At 31.3% G+C, this 23,423-nt stretch overlaps 1 pseudogene; it reads right to left on the minus strand.

Annotated features, from left to right (window-relative positions):
• Positions 1-17,611: 17,611 nt before the first annotated feature.
• LOC113555911 lies at positions 17,612-19,288 on the minus strand (annotated as a pseudogene).
• Between the last annotated feature and the right edge of the window lie 4,135 nt (positions 19,289-23,423).

Here is a 23,423-nt window from a genome sequence, read left to right on the forward strand (position 1 = left end):
CGGAGATGACATACGACAACCCGTTTTTCACTCCGGCCACGTCACCCAACTGGCCATAACGGGAAACTAGGGACGCGATCCCACCGCAAGTGGTGGTGCAAGCAAACCTACACCTCACGATGCCACGACACCGGTACAAGTATACCCGGTGTGGTGGGTTTGGAGGAGGAGTATGACACGGTACGCAACAGTTGCCAGTACAAAGTACAGTCACCGCAGCGACCTGTCTGCACTTTATCAACCGCCACTACGGGAAACAACGACCCGACATGGTCAACTCTCTCTCGACTGATATTTCTTTGACAACTGATAGTTGGACCTAAATAAACAATAAAAGCTACTTAGCTGTAACAGCTCACTTCATAGATTACAATGGCACGCTTAGTTCAATTTGTCTCTCATGCGAAGAATTTTTACCAAAGCCATACGTCAATAAATCTGGCCAATTATCTTAAAAAAGTTACAGTTGATAGGAACATTAACTATAAAATTGAAGTTATAGTTATCGATAATGCTCCAAATATCACAGCAGCAGTACGTGAAATGAATTATTGACAAATTGGTTGTTTTGCCCATTCGGTCAATTTATTATATTATAATAAATTAATGTAAAACCCATACAGCTCCAAGATTAGATTTTAAATTAGCTGTAATAAATTCCGTTAAAAATATTTTAGGAAACCACATTAATATAATAAATGGGTATTTTTGTCATTTATGTCAGTCGGCTCATTGAAAATTACAAAAACTTGGTTTGGCAACCATTTACAAACAAGATGGTGACTTAAGAAAGTTTTGTGGTATGATTGCCAGTTTAGCTTTTCTGCTTCTGGATAAAGTGCCAGATGGAATGACGTGCTTAATAGAAAATATACCATCTCATGCGGAAGACCTTTTGTTTTTATTATATAAATGAAACTTGTAGTCGAATGCCGAATAAGAACTGCTTCATCCTTGCATTTGCGTAAAATTCCTCTCATATTTCCATCGTTTACGTGGAATGTACATGAATTAACATTAAAAGGTGGACATCACACCAACAATAACACAAAGGGTTGAAATAACCGCTTTTAAAAGTTCTATTATCAATTACTATTACTGTTCTGTGCTCCTACAATTTGGAATTTAATCAAAAAAATTAAAATAGTAGTTGCTGCAGACCAAGACAATTGGCATTATATAATGTAGGAGATTATGTAAGTACAAAACTTGGTACAAAACAATAACTGAAAGCTGCTCAAAAAGTTTATGTGTACAAATTACAAAATATGAGATAAGTAAATTAGATTTTCAAATGGTAGTTAGCTATAACATTAGAAAACAATGGTACTAGGTTATTTTTAATTTGTTCACATTTGGTACATTTTTAAAATTATTTAACATTTTTTTTAATTATATACAAATGACAATTATTTTATATTTTTTACCCATAATTTTTTTTTTTTTTAATTATGTAGGTACAAATGATAAATGACAATGTTAAATATAAATTGCAGCTAAACTTGTATATTTTATAATAAGTAACATATGTTAATTTGTTTTATGATACAGTAGAACCTCTCTATCCGTCACCTTCAGGACTGGTGTGTGGTCGGGACACGAAAGAGGTCGGATTATCAGAATAAACAGAACCCTAATAAAGGAAATATTAAACTAGCATTCAATTTAATATATCTACTATAAATTGGAAAATACAAATGTATTATTAAATTATTCATGTCAATAATACTATGGTCGGATCAACCGGAGTGGCGGACCAGAGAGGTTTTTATATAAATCATAATAAAAACGAATAATGTATTTATGGGGTTTTTTTTTAATAGATTCCACGTGACGCGTGTGTTTTGGTCACACCGAGACGTATTGTATCGAAAGGTGGCGGATAAACATTAAATAGAAACGAACTGCTAACAGACACAAGACGGGCTACGGTGCACACCGATTTAGTTAAGTTAAACAATAACAATCACGAACGCGAAAATTAGGCGATAAACAAGTCGTGTTTCCACAAAGGTCGCACGGAGAACTGGTGTGCCAAATGCCCTAGTCGCCGTTGACATGGGAGAGCTAGACACTGAATAAAAACACCATTGCGGGCGAGGAAGGGGCACGAAGTAATGTGTGTTTCGCCAACGCCGGACTTACCTTGTTTGGCTTATGGACGGCGATGACTCGTGCACTGATGAGAAAGGAGGGATTACCACAATAATTAAATAATAAAGAAATTGACAATATACAAGAATGTTATAAAATAATATAAAAAACAACAAATGCAATATAACAAATAAATTCAATAACAGCTGTGTTTTACTATACAATTAATAATGTATAAAAGGTATCGTAAGTCCGTAAGGAATTGGAGAAGAAAACTACTGACCTTTTCTCGCCAATCTACTGATTCATAATAACGGAGCTCGTTCGAATATGGAGGAGTTTCGCACCAAAGAGACCGTAGCTGGTCGTATTCAAAGCTGGATCGGCGCTGTGGTCATAACCACAAGAACTAACTGAACTCTGATCACGCAGTCGATGTACACCCACACTGGTAATTTTTTAAGTAGAAAACGGCAACAGTGACAACAAGTATTGCAATACAATAATAAAAACGTGCTTCTTGTTTTACGTCATGGCTTTCTGAACGTCTTTCTATAGAAAGCACTATATAACACGACGACGCGCCGACCAATAGCCAAACCAGATATATAAAAATACTAAATAGCTGACTGCCATACGTATAAAATAACGTCTCCAACAAAATGACTGAAAATCTTCATCTTCAATAGGTGACTGTTCATCACGGTTTAAGATGTACACTATACAGGTTAGCTATCGCCGGCCAATCACTCCGTCAGATTTGTGTTACGGTTCAGTAGTTCATATTTTCACCACACACGTACAGCACTAGTAGTAATAAAGGTCCATTTTACTATTGGTTTATCCTACACGATATATTTATGTTCACAAATTTAATATAAGTAATACATATATTTATTCAGATACTAACATGTCGATATATATTATTAAGGGATTGTAATAAACAAAATCAAAAAAAATTATATAAAATGTAAATCTATTATATTATATTATTATATATATTGAGAATTTGTTTTTTTTTTCTATAGAATAACCATAAAAATATACTTGGTGATGGATATACCAATAATAAATAGGAGGAATCCTTCGAAAACGAATTTTTAACTCGTTAGTACCTATTCGTTTAAAAGAACCATTAACATAGGTTGTTTCAAAATATATCAAAAAAATCTTCTGCTCCATATGATATATTTTGTTTTAAATACGCCATGTTATTTTTAACTTCATCCAAGGGAAGAAGAGCCAGACTATCAACTATTGTACAGAACTTTCGAAGTACTTCATCGTTTTTCTAACATTTGTATCTGGACCATTGTCATCTAATAAAAACAACCATTCTTCTCCATATAAGCACCATTTACCTAAAATATATTTTTTACGTTTTTAATTTCGTTATTGTTTTACCGTTGTTTTTTTTGCTTAATAACGTTTTTTTAAAAACGTTTTCCACCTCTGGAAAAAATTATTAGATACACTATAAATAAATTGAATTTTAATAGAAAAATTTACCAATTTTACCTTAAATTTAGTAAATTTACTCGGTCAATTACCAAAAAAAATTTTTATGTAAAATGCACATCACTAAAATGTTATAGGTAATACAAAATATAATAAAATAAGGTATTATTGTTATTACATTATGTTTGAATTCAATTTTTTAAATATTTGACGGGGTGCAATAATGTACCTACTAAATGAGAACCATTTAAATAATGTAAATAAACTAATTGTAAATATATATAGTAGGTATCTAATTAAATCGTAAGGTTTAATGATTTTTACCTTTAGTTTTTAAAAATTCTATAGCGTTGTCGTTCTATATTTGTCGCCATATTCTCCTATACTACTGCGTATATCGTGTAGTATTGCTAATTTTTATTGTAACTATACCTACAAATCTACAATATAATATTGTCAATATTTGAATGTCATGGAGGACATGGACATCCCTGTATATTTTAAGATAGCAAGTGTCCAAATTGTGATCATGAGCTCATTTTTTTTTTTTTTTTTTTTATTGAGTAATTAGACAATCTACAATCTATACAACAAATATGCACATTAATTAGATGAGATAAAAGAATACAACAAGCAACAATGAATATTCTGATTTTGGGGAATTACCCAGTGGTAACACCCAGCACGTGATAAATTTATTTACTGTCTGTTAATATTGGTTTTTTTTTTTTTTTTATAGGATAAAAGGTCCCTGCACCATTTTCTTTTTAACCTTCGTTGAGGGTTATCGGGTAAAGTTTTTGTTGATAGTTTAATAATCAAGGGGTTTGAGTGTGACTGAAGTTTATTGTGAAATCTAACATAGTACATTTTGGCAATTTGATTTAAAGTTTGTACTTTAAGATCTTTGTGAAGATTATTAATCGTTATGTACCAGGGTGCAGAGGAAAGTAGGCGGAGGCAGATGGATTGAAAGGCTTGAATTTTTTTGGTGTTGGAGGGTTTTGCGGTTCCCCATAACTGGATACCGTATTTCCATAGTGGTTTAAGTAGAGACTTATAAATTAATAATTTGTTATTAATGTTCATTTTAGACCGCAGGAGAGGCCTTAATATATGAAGACGGGCGTTTAAGGCTTTACGTTTGTTTTTAATATGGGAATTCCAAGTTAGTTTATTATCTAATATAAGGCCTAAGTATTTTACCTCGGAGCAAACAGGGATTAAAATATTGTTTATTGTAACTTGTGGGCATGTTTCTCTTTTTAACGTAAATGTAATGAAGGAGGACTTAGATTCATTTATTTTGATTTTCCATCGCCTTGTCCATTGATAGATTATGTTAAGGTGTCTTTGAATCATTTTGGAAGCTGTAGTAGGATTTTCATGAGAAGCCACGATTGCAGTATCATCAGCGTAGGTACCGAGTTCGGTAAATGATGTTTTAGGTATGTCATGAGTAAATACGTTGTATAGGAAGGGAGCGATGTCGCTGCCTTGAGGAACTCCGGCTAAAATATTAAAATAGTTCGAGTAGCTCGAATTCTGGCGTACAGCGAAGGTTCGGTCGCTCAGGTAGGACTTAATTAGTAGAAAGTAAAGCGCCGGGAGAAATTTTTTTAGTTTAAACATGAGACCATCGTGCCAGACCCTGTTAAACGCTTGAGATACGTCCAGAAAAGTGGTTGCACAAAATTGTTTTTTTTCTAAAGACGAGGAAATGGTATCAACTACGCGATGCAATTGGTGAATGGTGGAATGGTTTGGCTTGAAGCCAAATTGCGTATCTGGAATAATTTTTGCTTCGGTAGCCAAAGGGAGAAGCCTTTTAAGTAGGATTTTTTCGAACACTTTGGATTAAGTTGGAAGAAGACTGATAGGGCGGTAAGAGGTTACTGATTCGGGAGGTTTATTTGGTTTAAGGATAAGTATTATTTCAGAAAATTTCCAGGTTAGTGGGTAGTATGATAGGCGGAACATTGCATTATAAATGTAAGATAATAAGATAATTACTTTTTTTGGTAAGTTTTTGGCAGTTATATTTGAAATCTGATCATAACCCGGAGCTTTTTTTTATGGAGTTTTTTTTATTATAAAGTCGATTTCACCTGGACTAGTAGGTTTGGCTGGAAGAGAAACAGGTAGAGCAGCGTTCAGTGATTGATTGATAATTAGATTTTGGTTGTTGTTTAAAATTATATCATGGGATGTAAAGATTTTTGATAAGTATTCGCCGAATAAATTTGCTTTATCTATATCGGAAATAGCCCACGAGTTGTCTTCATTGCGCAAAGGAGAAGGAGTTGATTGAGTTTTTAAAATTTTTTTTGTTGCCCTCCAGAGTGAGGAGTTTTGCGAGAGTTTTGTTAGATTTTGGATATATTTATTATAGGTGGAGGAGCTGTGTTGAAGAAGTGCTTTACTCTATTTGTTTTTTAGTTGATTATAAATAAGTTTATCGGGCGGGTACTTGTGTCTTTGCCAGCGAGATCTTGCTTTACGTTTTTCGCGGATGAGGTATTTGATATGATTCGGGAGAGGGTAATTGGAAGTGTGTGTTGAGCTGGGAGTTGTTGCTAATTGTAAGCATTCATGTATATCAGTTGTGAGCTTAAGGATTGTGGCATCAATGTCTTCGTTTGATTTTAGAGAGGGATTGAGCTGTGTGCGGGTTTCAATGGTTGTTTGGAAAATGGGCCAATCGATTTTTCCAGGTAATTGGGGATTTTTTACAAGATTATTTGAAGGAAGCGATTTGAATTCGAGAATGATTGGTGAATGGTCGGATGATAAATCATTTATATTGGAGACGTTAAGAGTATAGTTACTTGGAACTTTTGCTATGAAGATATCGAGGATATCAGGGTACCTGTTCTGGTGGGAGGGCCAGTGTGTGGGCAGAGGGGGTGGTAGAATTTTTATGTTAGAGTTATCTAATGCACGAAGGAGGGTTCTGCCCCTAGTGTTGGTTGCAAAACAGCCCCACGGCGAGTGTTTCGCATTGAGATCACCAGCGACGATAAAATATTTCCCTAGTATTTTAAAGAAGTTAATAAAGTTATCTGTAGAAATTTTCGGACCGGGAGGGCAGTAGGTAGATGAGAATATCAGATTGGTGTATTTATTTAAGGATACAAGTATGCTGGATGCTTGAAGATAGGTTTCACTGATTTGAGGAAATGGCGAGTGAATTAAGCTATTTCTTACTAGTATCACCGAGCCAGCGGGAGCCGAGTTGTCCGGGTGGTTACTTTGGTACGCTTTGTATCCGAGAATTTTAATATTTTTGGTTGGGGTTAGGTGTGATTCAGAAATCATGGCTATATCTATATTATGTTCAGTTAGGATAGCTTGAAGTTCTAGTTTATGTTGGGTTATACCGTTTGCGTTCCATTGGAGTACTTTTAGGTTGAGTTTAGTTTGCATTGTTGGAACTTAGTTTGTTTATTAGAAATGTGAGGAGGGTTAATAAGGGAGTGAGAAGTGTTATGAGAGGGGAAATTAGAGTTTTGAATTCAGAAATGAATGTTGTTAGTTGGCTTGTTAATGGTTGGTCGGAGGGTGGGTCATTTATGTGGTTTAGATTTAGCTTTTTTTATTTATTACCTTTAACCGCTTGTGAGAATGATAAGTGCTGGGTGTCGCTGGGTTCTATTACCGTACTTGTGAGAGCATTATTGAGATGCGATGTTGCTGGAGAAAGCTGGCTGTTGCGTTGGGCTTGAGGTGAGTCGGTGTTTATTAATGTAGCTCTTGAGATGGTGTTCAGTTGTTGTTTTTTGCGGAAACGTTGGAGGTCCTTGTGGACAGTGCATCCTCTGTAGTTTGCCGGATGGGCCTTACTGCAAAGTGCGCGTTTTGCAAGGTCTCTGGATTTGGAACATTGGTCAGAAGTAAGGTTTTCACCACATCGGACGCATTTAGGCAGATGGTTGCAGTATGATTTGGTGTGGCCATACTGTTGACAGCGATGGCATTGGACTAAGTCACGTCTGATGTGTGGGGCTTCAACTTTTACTTTTGTGAAGCATATGTCCTTTATTTCAAAGATATCTTGATTGTTTGGAGACGGGTTAAGGTCTACAAAGAATAAAGGGAGGGGCTCTTTTGATTGGGATTTTAGGATGTTAGTGACATTTTTAACCAGAAAACCTCGTTTTTCTATTTCTTCTTTAATGAAGTCTGTGGGGATTGTATGATGAAGATTCCTAATGAAGACTCTGTAAGATTTTTCTTCATGTGTCTGGTATGTGTGGTATTCGAGTTTGTTCTCATTGAATAATGATATAGTAGCACGGTAGGAACTGGCTGAGTGCAGGTTTATTTTTATATTTTTTTTGAGTTGGATTTGCAGAGGAAGCCCTCGGTTTTGGTTATTTGTTCCAAGTTTTTACACAGGGTGATGAAGTTGATCGAAGATATTAAGAAGATTGGTGGTAGTGGAGGTGACTCGTTGATTTCAGTGTCAGCTTCAAGATCCATATTATCTGTGTTGGTGTCAAGTGGAGAATAGCGGTTTGGTGAGGAGAAATTTGTCGGCTCATTTGATTTTTTTGGATGAGGCGAGGTAATATTATTAGGTGACCTAATGCGTTTGTAATTATCAACAATATTCCATTCTTGGTCGTTATCTGAGGTGGCTGACAGAGGAGTTACGCCCTGCATTTTGTGAGAGATAACTTTTGTGATAGTTAACGGAGATAATTTCGGTTTGCTTTTAAGTTTATTTGTGTCCTAGTTATTCCGATGCATGGTGGAGTGGGAATTGTAGGTCGCGGCCTACGGCTGGTTTGGCGACAGCGGTGACGGGTTGGGTTTTGTTTTATTTTAGCGCGTATGAAAGATAAACGACAAACGGTAATAATTAAACTGAATAATAAGGTTCGAGTTAGTACTCATTAATTTTAATGACGCGATAAGCGATAACGATAGTATGCGAGAGCGGCGGTCGACGGACGTGTGCAGCGTACGACAGTCGCTGCGGTTCTGGATGAGGTCATTAGAGACATTTTTTCTGTATCTGTATATTATATAGAACATACGTATAAATTGACCTCCTTAAATGCACCATAGAAATATCAACATTTGTAGGTAAATGATTTTGTGGAAGCCTAGTAGTGATGATACCATTACCATTTTTAATTTCTGTACTTATGACCCAAGCTGTGCACGGACAATGTACAGCAACATTTTTCTGATTTTCACACACTAAATATCTATAATAATAAAATAATTAATATTATAATATAATATAAAAAAATATAAGCAATGAATCATTTATAATTCTTAAACTATTTATTTAAATTTATAATTCGTGTTGATAACATCTGTTAGGTTACAAAAAATATCTTAATTATTAGACTAACTCACGTTTTATTGTTCCTTGCACCATTTTTATAATATCTATAGTTCAAATTGTCCATAAATGCCATTGAATTTAACCTTACACCAGGTAAAACTGTAAATGTTTCTACTCGCTGGTGTTGAATATTTGGCAATTGATCTGGTACTAAAATTATATGTATTATTTTATATGATTAAATTATTTTCTTTTTTTAATTTTAGTGGTATAATGTTGTTAATTTACTTTATACTTTAACTAAAATGTTGTATTGGCATATAAATCATTATTATGTTCCAATATGAAAAATATTAATATTTCTAATTTAATTAAAGTATATCAATTAAGAATTATCTTATAAATAATATGTTTTTTTTTTATTAGTTTTAATATTTTATTTTCATTTATATATAATAATGTAATTTATTTTGTTAATTATATAAATCAATAATACTTTGTATGTCATCATACCTAGTCAAGTTGTTCATCAATATCATTTAAAACAATGTTTCCTATAACATGTTTATTATACATTTGAATCGCTAAACGCAGAAAGGACACATGTCCAAGTTTTAAAATTTTTCAGGAAACACAAAAAACTTAATATATTTGAAAAAAATTGAATTACAAATTTATGTTATAGAATAATATAGTTTAAGACATGGTATACATGTTTCTACAATCACTTAAAGAAATATAATTAAACTGTAGGTATCTGAAGGACTTTAAGGTTGTAGACATGTGCTGTTTACGCTTCAAATTACCATTTACATTTCGAAAATCATCGTTTTATTATAAATAAGTAGCTTTAATATGCATAAAAATTAAAATTACATGATTAAATAATATACAATAGATTATATACTAATACCCAGCTGGATTTCCGCCGTGAATTAGTTTAAACATATTTACAAAGATATGGGATACCTCGAATAGGTGCAGGGACTTTCAAGATCTCTGTCATCATCCGATAGTCGTATTTCCGATGATAGTAGATATGATCGTATGGACCACTTAGTTTCATATACTCAAGAGAAGAAAAAAAGGAGGTGTGCAAAAGATGGCTGTAAATCAGTAGGACGGACAATGTGTGTCAAATGTGACGTTGGACTATGTATCGATTGTTTCATTAACTTCCATAAAAAATAAATTTGTTTACAACTATTCAGTTTTAATGTAATATTTATAATTATAATTATATTTAAGTAATCATAATTAAAATAATACAATTGATTTCGTCAATAATAATTGATTATTGAAATTGTATACCTACTATAACGATATTTATTTGAAAAAAAGATATGATGATTTTAAAATGGGTAGTATATGCTCCTAGTGTTACCATATGGTTACGGAACTTATCTTAAAAAGAAGGTAAAAAAAAATTCCAGACTTAATGGGTTAATATACAAATTATATAAAATAGATATATGTAGTCACAGTTTATATACATACATTTAATTTATTTGTACTATTTTTAACAAAGTTATTTGTATTTCGTACTACAATTTGATTAATAAATAGGCAGTGTAGTGAAAAATGAAGAAATTGGGGTATTTAAATCCCAATACTAATGAATCAGTACTTAAATGCTTAAGATTGCTATTAATCCTTTCACTTTTACCAGCTATCGACATTGAACATGGATTTAATTGGATTATTTGGTTAGCAAGCAAAAAAACATACATTTTGACAGGGTTTTTGATTATTGCAGAATGTACTTAAGTGATATTACCTTATTTAAGTTAAGAGATATATTATTTTATATTTATTAATCTAACCTAATTGTCATAGATTTTGGATTCTACGTGTTGGAGTACTCACATTATCTGTGACTAGATGTCCAATAAGGACAAATAATAATGTTGAGTTCTTCCACAAATATTTGCAATTGAAATTTGCTGTCTCTCATCCTAACCTATGGGTATTTTTGAGTCAGTATCAGTATTTATTAAATTAATAACTTACTAAATGAGAAATGTTTTCAGAACAACAGCCATTTAAGTGAAAATTACTACAATATAGTTGATCAGCTATCAAATGGATTACAACCAACTATAAAACTCAGTGTTATATTCTTGGGAAATAGAGTCAGAATACGTAGAGCAACAAAGGAATATGATTTCATCTAATTACATTGAGGCAGTTTTTAGAACTATGCTCATATTCGATGGCAGTATATGAAATACGCCAACGACATTAGGAGTTGAGCATTCAAAATGGTATAAATTAACTCACTTTACCTTTCCTTAAAACTACATATGTTTGAATCAATTTATGTTTACTTATTTTATAGTAAGATCAGTTTATCAAGTTGAAAATAATAAAACAGATAATGAAGATGATGCCGTAGAAGTAATTATAATAATCTAATATTAAATAATAAATACTAATGATTGATAAAAATATGTACAATTTTATATAGCCAGAAAACAATGTTGCAAGAAAAGTTATTGAAGTACATTAATATGATGAAATTGAGGAAATAGAGTTTAAAAATGTTGCTGCAGAGGTTTTAACAATTAAATACTAAATAATAATAGACACCTTATTATAATTGATAAATATTATAAATATATAGAAAATATGGACAACCAAAGATAAGTAAGAATACAATTATATAAAGCAGTGCCAGAAATACCAAGTACTTACATTTTTAATTACCTATTAATATTTAGATTTCTACTAACCCATCTACCTATATTATCAACCATTAAGTATATAGAAATTGTAATATAATTAGTATTTTTTAATGGGTGTTGGGTATATACTATATACTATATAATCCTAACATACCATTAATATTAAATGTATTGGTATTCCTTTAAAGCAAGTATATTGGTTTTACTGAAAATTAATAAATTTAATATATTCAATTTATATTAAATAGGTCTTATACAATCATATACTTTAAATAATTACTTATATATATATATAGTAATAAATACTTTAATAGTTGCAAATGTACAACGAAATATACTGTTTGATATCGAGAATGATGAGCCATTATTCGATCCTATTGAGCTCATAAGTATATACGTTTTATTAATCTCAATTAAAAATATAATGTGAATACTAATACCTATTTATTACAGATACTTTTTTTTTAATACATGTATAGCACCTGTACCTCTTTTTCCATCGGTCATCGGTTCTTACTGCATGATAATAGTATTTATTCTGATGAAAGAATTATAATATTTTCTATTGACGCTTGTCTACAACACTTAAGTGAAGTTAATGCATGCTATATGGATGGGAATTACGCACTTGCGCCTCCACAGTTCCAACAGCTATATATTATTAGAGGTAAAATCAACAAAGTATTTATATCTATGGTTTACTGTTTGTTTTGCTTTTTTGAAAGACGCAAAGAAGTACAAAAAACTGGTGTGGCTGCTTAACACAAATATGTGAAAACAGATAATGAAAACGCCACAGAAGCATCATTCCTGTTATGTTACAGAATAGCTTATGCTGGTAAACCACACACAATTGCAGAGAATTTAATAAAACCGTGTATGACAGAAATTATTAGCTGCGCACTCAGCGAAGAAAGTTACGGCAGTTCAGTGTCCCAACAACGTCAAATCGGATCGAATTCATAAAAATTCAGACCACGTTCAAGATGAATAGATTTGTAGATTGAAGAATAGCAAGATGTTTGCAATACAATTAGAAGAAAGTACAGATGTTGCCGGGCTATCGATACTGCTTGTTTTTGTCAGATACCCCTACAGAGGATCTATTGAAGAAGATATGTTTCTCTGTGCACCTTTAGAAATTAACACAACTGGAGAAGAAATTTTTAAAGTTATTGATAGTTACACGAGTAGGCACCTTAAAGAATGGGACAAATGAATTGATGTGTGCAATGACGGAGCAGTAGCTATGATTGTTAAAATAAAAGGCACTGTAACAAGAATCAAGGGTGTTGCATCTAAATGTAGTAGCCGTCACTGCGTTTTACATCACCATGCCCTTGTCACGATGAAAATGTCGTACGAGCTTAAGACAATCCTCGATCAAGCCGTACAAATTATGAACTACGTTAAATCACGTCCACTCCAGTCAAGGCTTTTTAAAAAAATGTGCAAAGATATAGGAAGTCAGCATCAATCACTTTTTCTTCACACGTAAGTGAGATGGTTATCAAGAAGAATTTTATTAAGGCTATTTGAATTGCGAAACGAACTTAAGATATTCTTCACCAAACAACCCGTTTCTGCATCCGTTAGTACGCTTGTTAAATAAACTACTGCACTATAAGCAATGGTTAATGAAGTTGGCTTACTTGGCCGATATACTCGATAAACTCAAGGTAATCTGCAAAACTTACAGAGAAGAACCACGACTAAATTTACATTAAATAACAAAATGACTTCACTTGAAAACAAACTTGTAATGATTTTTCTGATTTTTCTGGATTGAATGTGTTGATCAACAAAATTACGAATGTTTTACTATTTTAAATGATTTTCTAAAAGAAAATGAGCTGTAAGTAACTTCAGATGTGGAAAAAAAATACATGAGCATTTGATAAGTGACATTTAGGTTTTATTGTGACTATATTGCTAGTAACAATATCATCAGACTCTAAAGTGTCATTCATCATCAGTAAAAACAGGGACAATTTATTCCGTGAGAAACTCATGGTCAAAACACTTTTGCACAAGTGTAACTAATGATTATTAAACTAAAAAATTCAGTATTAGTATACTAATATACTATAATTTAATAAAGCTGACTAACTAGTAATAGGTTGATTTTAGAAATTTTAAATTTATATACGCCGATATTTCTATAATACCTAAGTGTTATCAAATATTTCAGTAAACAAAATGTTAAAATTGACATTCCCGTAAACGTTTTCTAACTGCATTCTCGAATCTCGAATCATTAACTTATTTACTAAACAGTTAACTCCGCCAAAACACGCCTAATACAAATTATTTAACAAAGCAGAGCTTATTATAATTCATAATACTTGATTATTTATGGAAAAGTACAACAAATCAATTTTCCACAAACTCAAATTAATTTATTTTTCATATTTGACTACATAATCACTTATTATTAAACTTGAAATATAGGATATTTTTAAATTGTTTGCGCCGTCAGCACTTGCTTGAGCAGTTTGCTGAGCGACTCGCGAAATGTGTGGGAGCAAAATGATGATAAAAAGATTGTGGTACAAAGAGTATATAATAATTAATTGATATGTCAACAAACAATATGATACGTTACAACGCCGAAGACGTCTCTTCGAACGATTGCAATAATAATAATAGTTATACTATTTTATAATAATAATATCCACAAGACGATATACAATAATATGAAATAAAATAAAAGGCACAACAGGTGTGAAATATGTAAAATGAATACAAATATAATAGTTTAACGATACCGCTGATCACAGTTTGTTGACGTCGGGATCCCACGACGATTTCCGAGATGTCTCCAAAAATACACGTAGTGTAAACAGCTGGGCAGTGGAAAGGTCGCTGACCTCTCGCAAGACGCGTTATAACGCCGCGATGTGTAATCGACGCACACGAAAAATGCGAGCACGTGCAATTAGCATGCGACGGGTGATGTCAGCGAATCACTCCTGCACACACAATAATAATATACAAATAAAAGATCGGCGATCGACGCAAATATATAATAATAATCATAACGCCGTCGGCCTACGGCACACACTGCGATCGACAAACGCACAGTAGATCAAAAAACCTAGGGTTTTTGGTCGACACACGACGACAACGTGGTAAGGCGCGTCCACATAGTATGCAAACATGAAATACAGCACACGCAAATTCATCACAAACACGAAAAACAGAGATGATGTGGACGTGTTTACAAATAGTACACACAGTGCACACACGCGTATTTCATGATTGCGATAAAAGCGGTATATCAAAGATATTTATAACGACTATTGGACGGGATTTTTCATGTTTTCATGTACTGTTTGCACATTAGCAATACAAAATAATTTAAAATAATATTTTATAAAATGACATTATTAGTTGTCACTTTGTTGTTGTGTAGTGCACAGTGTAGTTCGTGGTGTTGCTTTTTTTTCGAAAAAAATGGACTTCACAGACGATCAAATTATAAACCTAATAAATGAATATAAAAATATCCAGTTTTGTGGGATCCTAATGATAAATTTTATAAATTAAATAATAAAAAAAAAGATGCATGGGATGAGATAGCTTCATTTTTCAACATTAATGGCGAAGTCCTTAAAAAAAAATGAATTCAGTTTTGAATTCCTATCGTCGAGAGCGCCAAAAACTAAATTCAAAAATTTCAGGAATGGATGCAATGCCTTGCAATTTTTGCACACCAAGTATCAACCTAGGCCAACTAAAAATACAATTGAAGTAAGTTATTACTTTATTATACAGCAACCAGTACTCACCTGCTCATTTTTTTCATTATACATATTATATACTAATATATTATTTTATTATTATATTTATTTTTTTCGATATATTTTGGTAGTTGTAATTTATTATAATTTATATGCTATTCAACGGTCCGTGTGGTCATATGGTCGCTGAACAACTACAGTCAGTTATTGGCATACATAGTATTTAATTTAGAACAAAATTAGGTAGATTAATTAATTTAATATAAATAATGTATTTAAGTTGTAATAATATAAGAAAAATTAACATTTTTTTTTTTTTTTTATTCGTTGTTTTAAAATTGATCCTGCCAAGCTACTCGACCATTTGTGTGAAAGTAATTTGCGAATTCGTCCCTAATTGACTGACTGGTTTGTGAAGATTTTCGACCCACTCTTTGTAGTGGTAGTAAAGATGATGGCTGGCCTTCTCTTCTTCAATTTCCTGGTATTATTTGCCCACCTTGTTCATGGTCAAATACTCCATTTGGTGTGTATATATTAGTAGATGTAGATTTTTTTCTTAAATAATTATGCATATAGCAACATGCTATAACTATTTTTTCGGCTTTATCAGGTTGTAAGAGCAATGGTTTTCTTAATACTCTAAATTTCGCCGACAAAATGCCAAACACATTTTCCACAACACGTCGAGCTCGGGAAAGTCTATAGTTGAACACCCTTTTTACTGAACCTTTTTCTTGAACCCAGGATAGGGTTTCATTATATTATCGTGTAATCCAAATGCACCATCCGCGACAAACACGTAAGGTACTGGCCTATTTCTTGCAGGTAATAGTTGGGGATTTGGTATGCCAAGTTCATAGTTTTCTAATTTTTCATATAGGATACTATTCTTTAACACGCCTCCATCTGAGATCCTTCCCTGACACCCAACATCAGCAAACAAAAAGTTGTAGTCTGCATCCACTAATCTTGTCTTCTAAATTTGAAAATTTGATTATTAAAAATTCTGTATTTAATTTATGTTATTGAATATATATAGTTATTACTAACTTCAACTTAAATAAATATGAAAAAAAATAATTTGTGTTGGAAAAACAGTTTCTTACCAAAATATTTATTTTTTAATTTCATACTATACCTATGTGTCATACCACTAATTTTTAACTAATTGTATTTGTATGTTATGTAAAAAATTACATCATTTATGTAGATATAATATATATTATCCTGGCACTTTTGTAATCTTAACTTAAATACTAAAATTGTTACAAATTATTCAAATAGTTATTATTGTAAAATATCAAATATATTTTAAGCAATATACCAGTTTGTTAAATAATGCATTCATCACTTATACATTTAAATTTAAATATTATTACTGTTTATTTATTTTTTAATTCTTTATAAGAAAATTAATTACTAGATAGATTATTATACAAAGTAAATAGTGTTTTGTTTTTTCATTAAAATTTCTCCAATTTCAGAATTATCTCCACTTTGTCACCCTTATAATTTAAAAAAAAACACTTTTCGTGAGCCGGACTATAGTCATATATACGGACAATGTTTATGATCAGACTGTTGCAGATTGGACATCGGTTAGATATTTGATCTACACAGTCTGAACACAAACACTTGTGCCCACAAGGCAAGCACGCATGTGTTTTTTCATTACCAAGACAAATATTATTTTAGTTATTTTTTTATTGACTAACTTTCAATGGTTTCTACAATTTGCGCTGGAACAATTACATTAATTCTATTATCGTGTCTTCGTTCTAAAAAAAAATTATTTTGTAAGTATATGCTCCCAAAATATTAATTTTTTCATATTTTTATTAATTTAATAATAAATTATTTTCTTTATTTCTTTACAGGGATATTTCATACCTACGTCATAAGCTAAATGCCTAGTATACAAAGGGAATTCCCTTGTCGAAATTCGGCCCTGAGTCAGCCGTTCACAGGCTGAATTAATTTTTCGATCCAGCTGAATAAGCCCGACGACAAGCTCTTTGAACGGGTCTTTGCTGGAGTCTAACATATCTTTTCCCATAATCTTGTTAGACTTTAAGCAAGGTTTCTATATTGATATTATGAATCGAAATATTTTAATTAATATCATTAACTAGAAAATGGAGTATATATCATATGGCTACTTTAGTAGAACACTAAACAATTATGTATATGATTTATACATAAATTATAATATTTAAAAATGTTGGGGTAATTAAAAAAAAAGTATGTACCTACTAGACAAGTAATTTAATACATTTTTCTAAGATTATTTTCAAAATTACTAACTCGCTTAGTAAAAACAAATACATTTTTTATTTTGAAAATATTTCTGGAATACACATTCTAATATGGTCCAACACACTTCTATAAGCCATCTCGGTTCTACGCGTCATCAACGCATATGCCATTGGAAATGCCTATTAAAATAAATAAAATAGTTATATAGTTTATAAGTTAGTTGTAGTTCGTATAAGTTGGTATAATTGAATACTATATAGCATTATATATATATATATAAATAGTCTAAACAAAATTTACCTGGTCCATGTACATGGCCATAATGATTAATAACTGTTCGGTTGGTGGAGTAAGTGGCCTACTTTTAAACGTGGCGTCTATGTATAGTTCTTGAGCAAAAGTAAAAAGGCTTAAAATGTTGATTTATGTTTAATATACAAAGGAGTAGGTTATCCTAATCTAAATGCATGTTCTCGATAAAACAGTTAAATTTAATTACTTTTCTAATGATGGTGAAATAAATACTACTGCTGATCCAGCATCAGGACCACCCATGACAAAGCCTCTGAACATGGCTCGACCATTTCCTATTCTGAAAATATTGCTGTAGCGAGGATCTACCAAATTACCTGCATATTCAACAAGATCACCAGGTATTTTTAGTTGGGCTGCCGCTCTAGTTCTTTCTATAGTCCTTAAAAAAGTCCTTAAAGGAAAATTCTAGCCGATTTTCTAGGCCCCGTACTCTAAAGAGTTATGTATGATTGAGACAAATGAAAAAAGTATGTGTACAGCAATTGGCCAGAATGAAAAATACTGCTTTCACTTTATGGTTTTGAAAAGAAAATATTGTTACCTTGACGTTTCTTCTTCAAAAACGTCTCTATGTGGAGTACATTCCACTGCACACCTTTTTAAAATATTTTTTTTTACTTGAACTAGCGCCAAGTAGTCCATATCTGGACCATGTGGGTGAGGACGCTTTTCGTGTAATAAATTTCCAACAATAAGACCTTTAAGAAATTGATAATACAGTTTGTTAAGCCAATGTTCAAGACTTTTACCACAAATTATCATATTTATTACATAAAAAACATATTAAACAATTAAATTAGTGTAACTATTATTATACATATTACCTATAAATATTTTCATTTTTATAAAATTGTACTCATTAAAAACAACTAATTTAAAGTAAATTAAAATATTTATGATAATATTTTTAAATTTTATATAAAATTTTTTTTATTCATGTTATAATTTCAACTAATTTGATTCATAGCTTAAAAAAACAATCATTATTTATATATATTGTATAAAATGTGTAAATTTATAATACCTATAAGGCTATAGTGCTTAAATTAAATAATAGTACATGTTATTTTTTTTAGAACCTTATAAAAATATTTTATTACAATTTTAAAAATATTAAATATAATGTATTTTTTATTTCCAGAAAGTAAAACAGATTTTTTTCACACTACTGTTCTTTTAAAATTTTTGAGAAATTTACTAAATCCTTCAACCTCCTAATTCAAGAAATAAAATAGATATTATCCAATTCACTAAAAAAATGTATTAAGACAAGTATAATAAAATGTAGTATATAATACCGGTTGCAGAACAGTCTGTTTGTATACATTGTATAATGATTGTGAATTGGATCTTGTACATTTAATTTTGTAAAAATATCCGTTGTTACAATGCACAATTTTACTATTTGCTCTGAAACCTTACGTAACGAATTCCATTTTTAAATGTAAATAGCTAATATTAAAATTTTTAAATATAATAGTGAATGGATATTGGATAGGAAACAAGAAAATAACGAGTACGGTTAAAACCTCAGAACATATAAACGTGAAATACCGAAGCTCGGTAAATTATATTCTTGTATATACAGTGGAACCCCTCTATAAGTCCAATTTTCGATAATTCGAAGGAATTCCATTCCCGCATTTCATTATAATATGATATGTGTGATAAATTTTCTCGATAATTCGATTATCTCGATAAGTCTAAGTCGTTTAAGTTGAATTTTGGCTTATAACTCCAATTGTTCGATTTAAATAAACAAAAATTATTGAAATACAATATATGTACTATGTATGTACGTCTATGTACATACTTATATAATAACGATAATCATAATCGAAAACCTATTAATTTTATCAATATTTACTTGATACTTAAGAATCACGGATATACGGGTATTATAAATTCGATTGAATTTAATTAAACACTTTAAAGTTGTGACTATTTGGAAATTAAGAAAATGAAAATGTAAATTTCTTTGGATGCAACAAGTAAATTAGCTTTAGAATTAGTTTAGATGTCTACTGTAAAAGATTCTTGTTGTAGTAAAAAAAATCTAGGACAAACTGGTACCTTAGAAAAATATTTACATTGTATATGTTTAAAACGAGAGAAATTATAGAAAACCACTCAGTTGTAGAGTTTGTATCGAATTCACCTGCGTTGTATTTTTTAAATTTAATTAAGATTTTTGTGTAAAAAAACATGTATGGGAATATCTAAATAGCTCAAGTCGTCAATATAGTTAGAAAATGATACTCTATATCGAAAATACTAATAGAAACTAGAAACATTTGTAAAAATTTTAAATAGGTATCTATAAATACCTACGGTTATTCGTTTTTAAATCATGTTAGTAAATCAATTTTATCAAATTTAAATTTAAATTTTTTTTTTGTAAAAACCTTTTTCTCTACTAATTTTTTAAAAAGTACTGGCATTTTTTAATTATTACTATTTTACTTCTCAAAGTACCAGCTAGATTTAATTTCTTACCAAAAAAAAAAAAATTGAAGTTGGAAACGAAAAGCCGAAGCTATTAGCTATTGACTATATTATTATTACAGTGAAACCTTTATTTAACGAAATTATGTAAGGAAATATATTATTGAATCATAACATTTTCATTCAAAAACATTTTTTTCAACGAATTGATTTTGTGTTACTTTTTTAAAGCAAATTTAAAAACTATTTTATTGTTATATTTTTATGAAATAGATACTTGTCGATCAAACTTATTATAATTGCGAGCATTTTCATGGTTAGATTGGCACAACAGTTGTTCAACGGCTGGATATCTATAAGCTATTTTTTTTTTTTTTTTAATGTATAATTTACATACTATTAATATAACTTAAATGTATTCTATTTATTTTTATTAATATACGTATTATATATTATTATTACTTGCATACATTTCGTAAATATATCATTTCTTTTTAATGAATTTTTTTCAAAAAACCTTCAGTCGTTAAATTTATATTCTATTGTAATTATTAATTTTTAACAATTTTTAAACTTTTTTAGACTAATGTATAGGTATTAGGGATTTTACTAAACACGTAACACATCCATTATCGAGTACATCTACCTATGTTATACTTACTCTGAATACTCTAAACCTAATACCACGAAGAGAATTTTTATATTTTTCTTTGCTTATAGCTTGGTATTTTCATTCTAATAATGGCGTAGTATGTACACTGATATATTATAAACATGTCTATACTGAGATTTTGTCGTATGCAACAAACTACAAGCGTAGGTATGTATATACAGTGTTATAACTAGGTTTTTACAGTTTTGTTGGGCCCTGGTGCAAAAAATGGGGCAAGTCCATTTTTCTCGAAAAACGAGATACCGTTTTCCTTTACTGTCCATTTTCCTCCAATAAACAAAATAATAAAATCGTCATTCGTTGTCAAAATGTTAAATTAAAAATAAAAGAACAAATTTAATATTTCAAGTATAGTTATAAGGGCTCGGGACTTAAGGCATTTGCTTATTTTTATGGATTGATTTAAAATGTAGCTGAGTGCTATGAAAGTGTACAATGTCATGTTACAACACGTTCAATTATGAAATTTGAAAGTGTTTTTTTTGCTTTTTTCAACAATTTTTTAATAAAGATGCTTATTTCCTATTGTTCTAATTATTTTTGCTTTTTCGTCAGTTTTTCTACTTTTTATAGTTTTTTCAGAAAATCCCTCGAAAAATCTATAAACAATAAGACAAAATATCTCGAAAGTGAAGCTTAGTTGTTTTTATAATATCTGTACCACAAGGTTCTTACGGAGATGGCGGTTGACCTTTGATGGTGACAAAAAAAAAGACTATATAAAAAAGAATAATACCCAGACAATATCTCAATAATAATAATAAATTTCGACGTGACCTGGGAAGGACGGGTAACCATTTATATATATATATATATAAAGACAATAAGTGTTATACGTTAATGACGGGCCAAATCAGTACCACCGTACTATTACACGGATGCAAAATGCAATAAAATAACTACAATAATATGGGACGGGCGCTCAAGGGGTTGAAAATATTAATAAATAATAGTAAATAATTAGATTAATTACACAATTATCAAACGCCGAAAAGGCAATATTACAAATGAAATAATACAAAATAAAAGATTTATCACCGGGTCCACTATGGTTGATCTGCCTGGTGAAGATGTAGCACACCGATGATCGATGACAGGAACACCACGCTAACGACGTCGATACGTACGACGGTAAGACGCACAGATAGATTTAATATTATGTATTTGTCGACTGGGAATGACGCCCACGAAAAGCATGTTAGAAACGCACAAAGATGACGGCGCGTTACAACGACGAAATAATGGGGCACGGCGGCACGTAATAGCGACGGCAGACGACACGACGGCACGGAACAGCGACGGGACATATTTATATACATCACCGACAAATTAGATCGAACACACGGGACAACTCGTATAACCGTGAAGGACAGCACCAAAGAGCGACGAAAACGGTCGTACACTCGGGAAAAGTATGCAACGGCCAACTTGCGGCGGCACAAGTACAGCACACACACAAGTTAAAAACACGGGGGCCTTTTACGTGACGCGCGTCACACACCGCGATCACCAACTCGAGCGGCGATTACGGAACAACTCTCTCGCGTTCAACACCGTACGTACGTACATATGTCGTGCAACTGGTCCTGGTGGTCTAAGGGAGGGGAGACCGTTGAAAGCTGGTCGAAGTTGAATACGCGAATTGTGTATCGTAATAATTATTGAACAATATCTATAAAGATTTTTTAATTTTTTTATTTTTTAGTTAGAAACTTTTCTTAATCATTTTGTTTCAATATTTTTTGTAATCTTTAATTATATTATTTTTTGTACAGTTTCAAATCATGTCCACACCTATTTTAACATTTAAAAATTTTTTTGCTCAAATTTAAGTTTTTTAAATGCTTATTTGAGTGCTTATAATGATGTTGTAAAACGCTTTTTATGTGCTTATTTTAATGATTTTAAGTGCTATAAGTCTCGAGCCCTGATAATTATAATATAATAATACACCGTAGTACCGTACACGCTGAGCTTGGCGGGTATAGTTAAAGAGAGAATGAATATAATAATAAAATGCGTACGTCGATAAAGATGCATCAATCAATAAATAAAATAATGATATAAAATAGATAATAGTAAGTGGTTGGTGATAACGCAACCAGACAATATGTAAAATATTTTAACTTTATAAGATATAAAATATAGTATAACCACTACAGTACATAATATTATATTTTTTATAATTATAGGACATTCCAGCAACGCATGAATACTTGTTTAAAGAAAATAATAATTAGACATAAATGTCATGAATAATTATTTTTCTTTATTACATACCTAGAAATTAAGCGTCCAGAATTTAATCAACAGATACGCGCAAAATGTGATCCTAGCCATACTCTATCTTTATAATACGGAACACGACACTACAACACTGACTAAAATATTGAAAGAAAATAGACATAATTTTAGTCAAAAACAATGTGGAGGAAAATGGAAACCAACCTTTT

Source organism: Rhopalosiphum maidis, chromosome 3, assembly GCF_003676215.2.
Source record: "Rhopalosiphum maidis isolate BTI-1 chromosome 3, ASM367621v3, whole genome shotgun sequence".
NCBI classification, from domain to species: Eukaryota; Metazoa; Arthropoda; class Insecta; order Hemiptera; family Aphididae; genus Rhopalosiphum; species Rhopalosiphum maidis.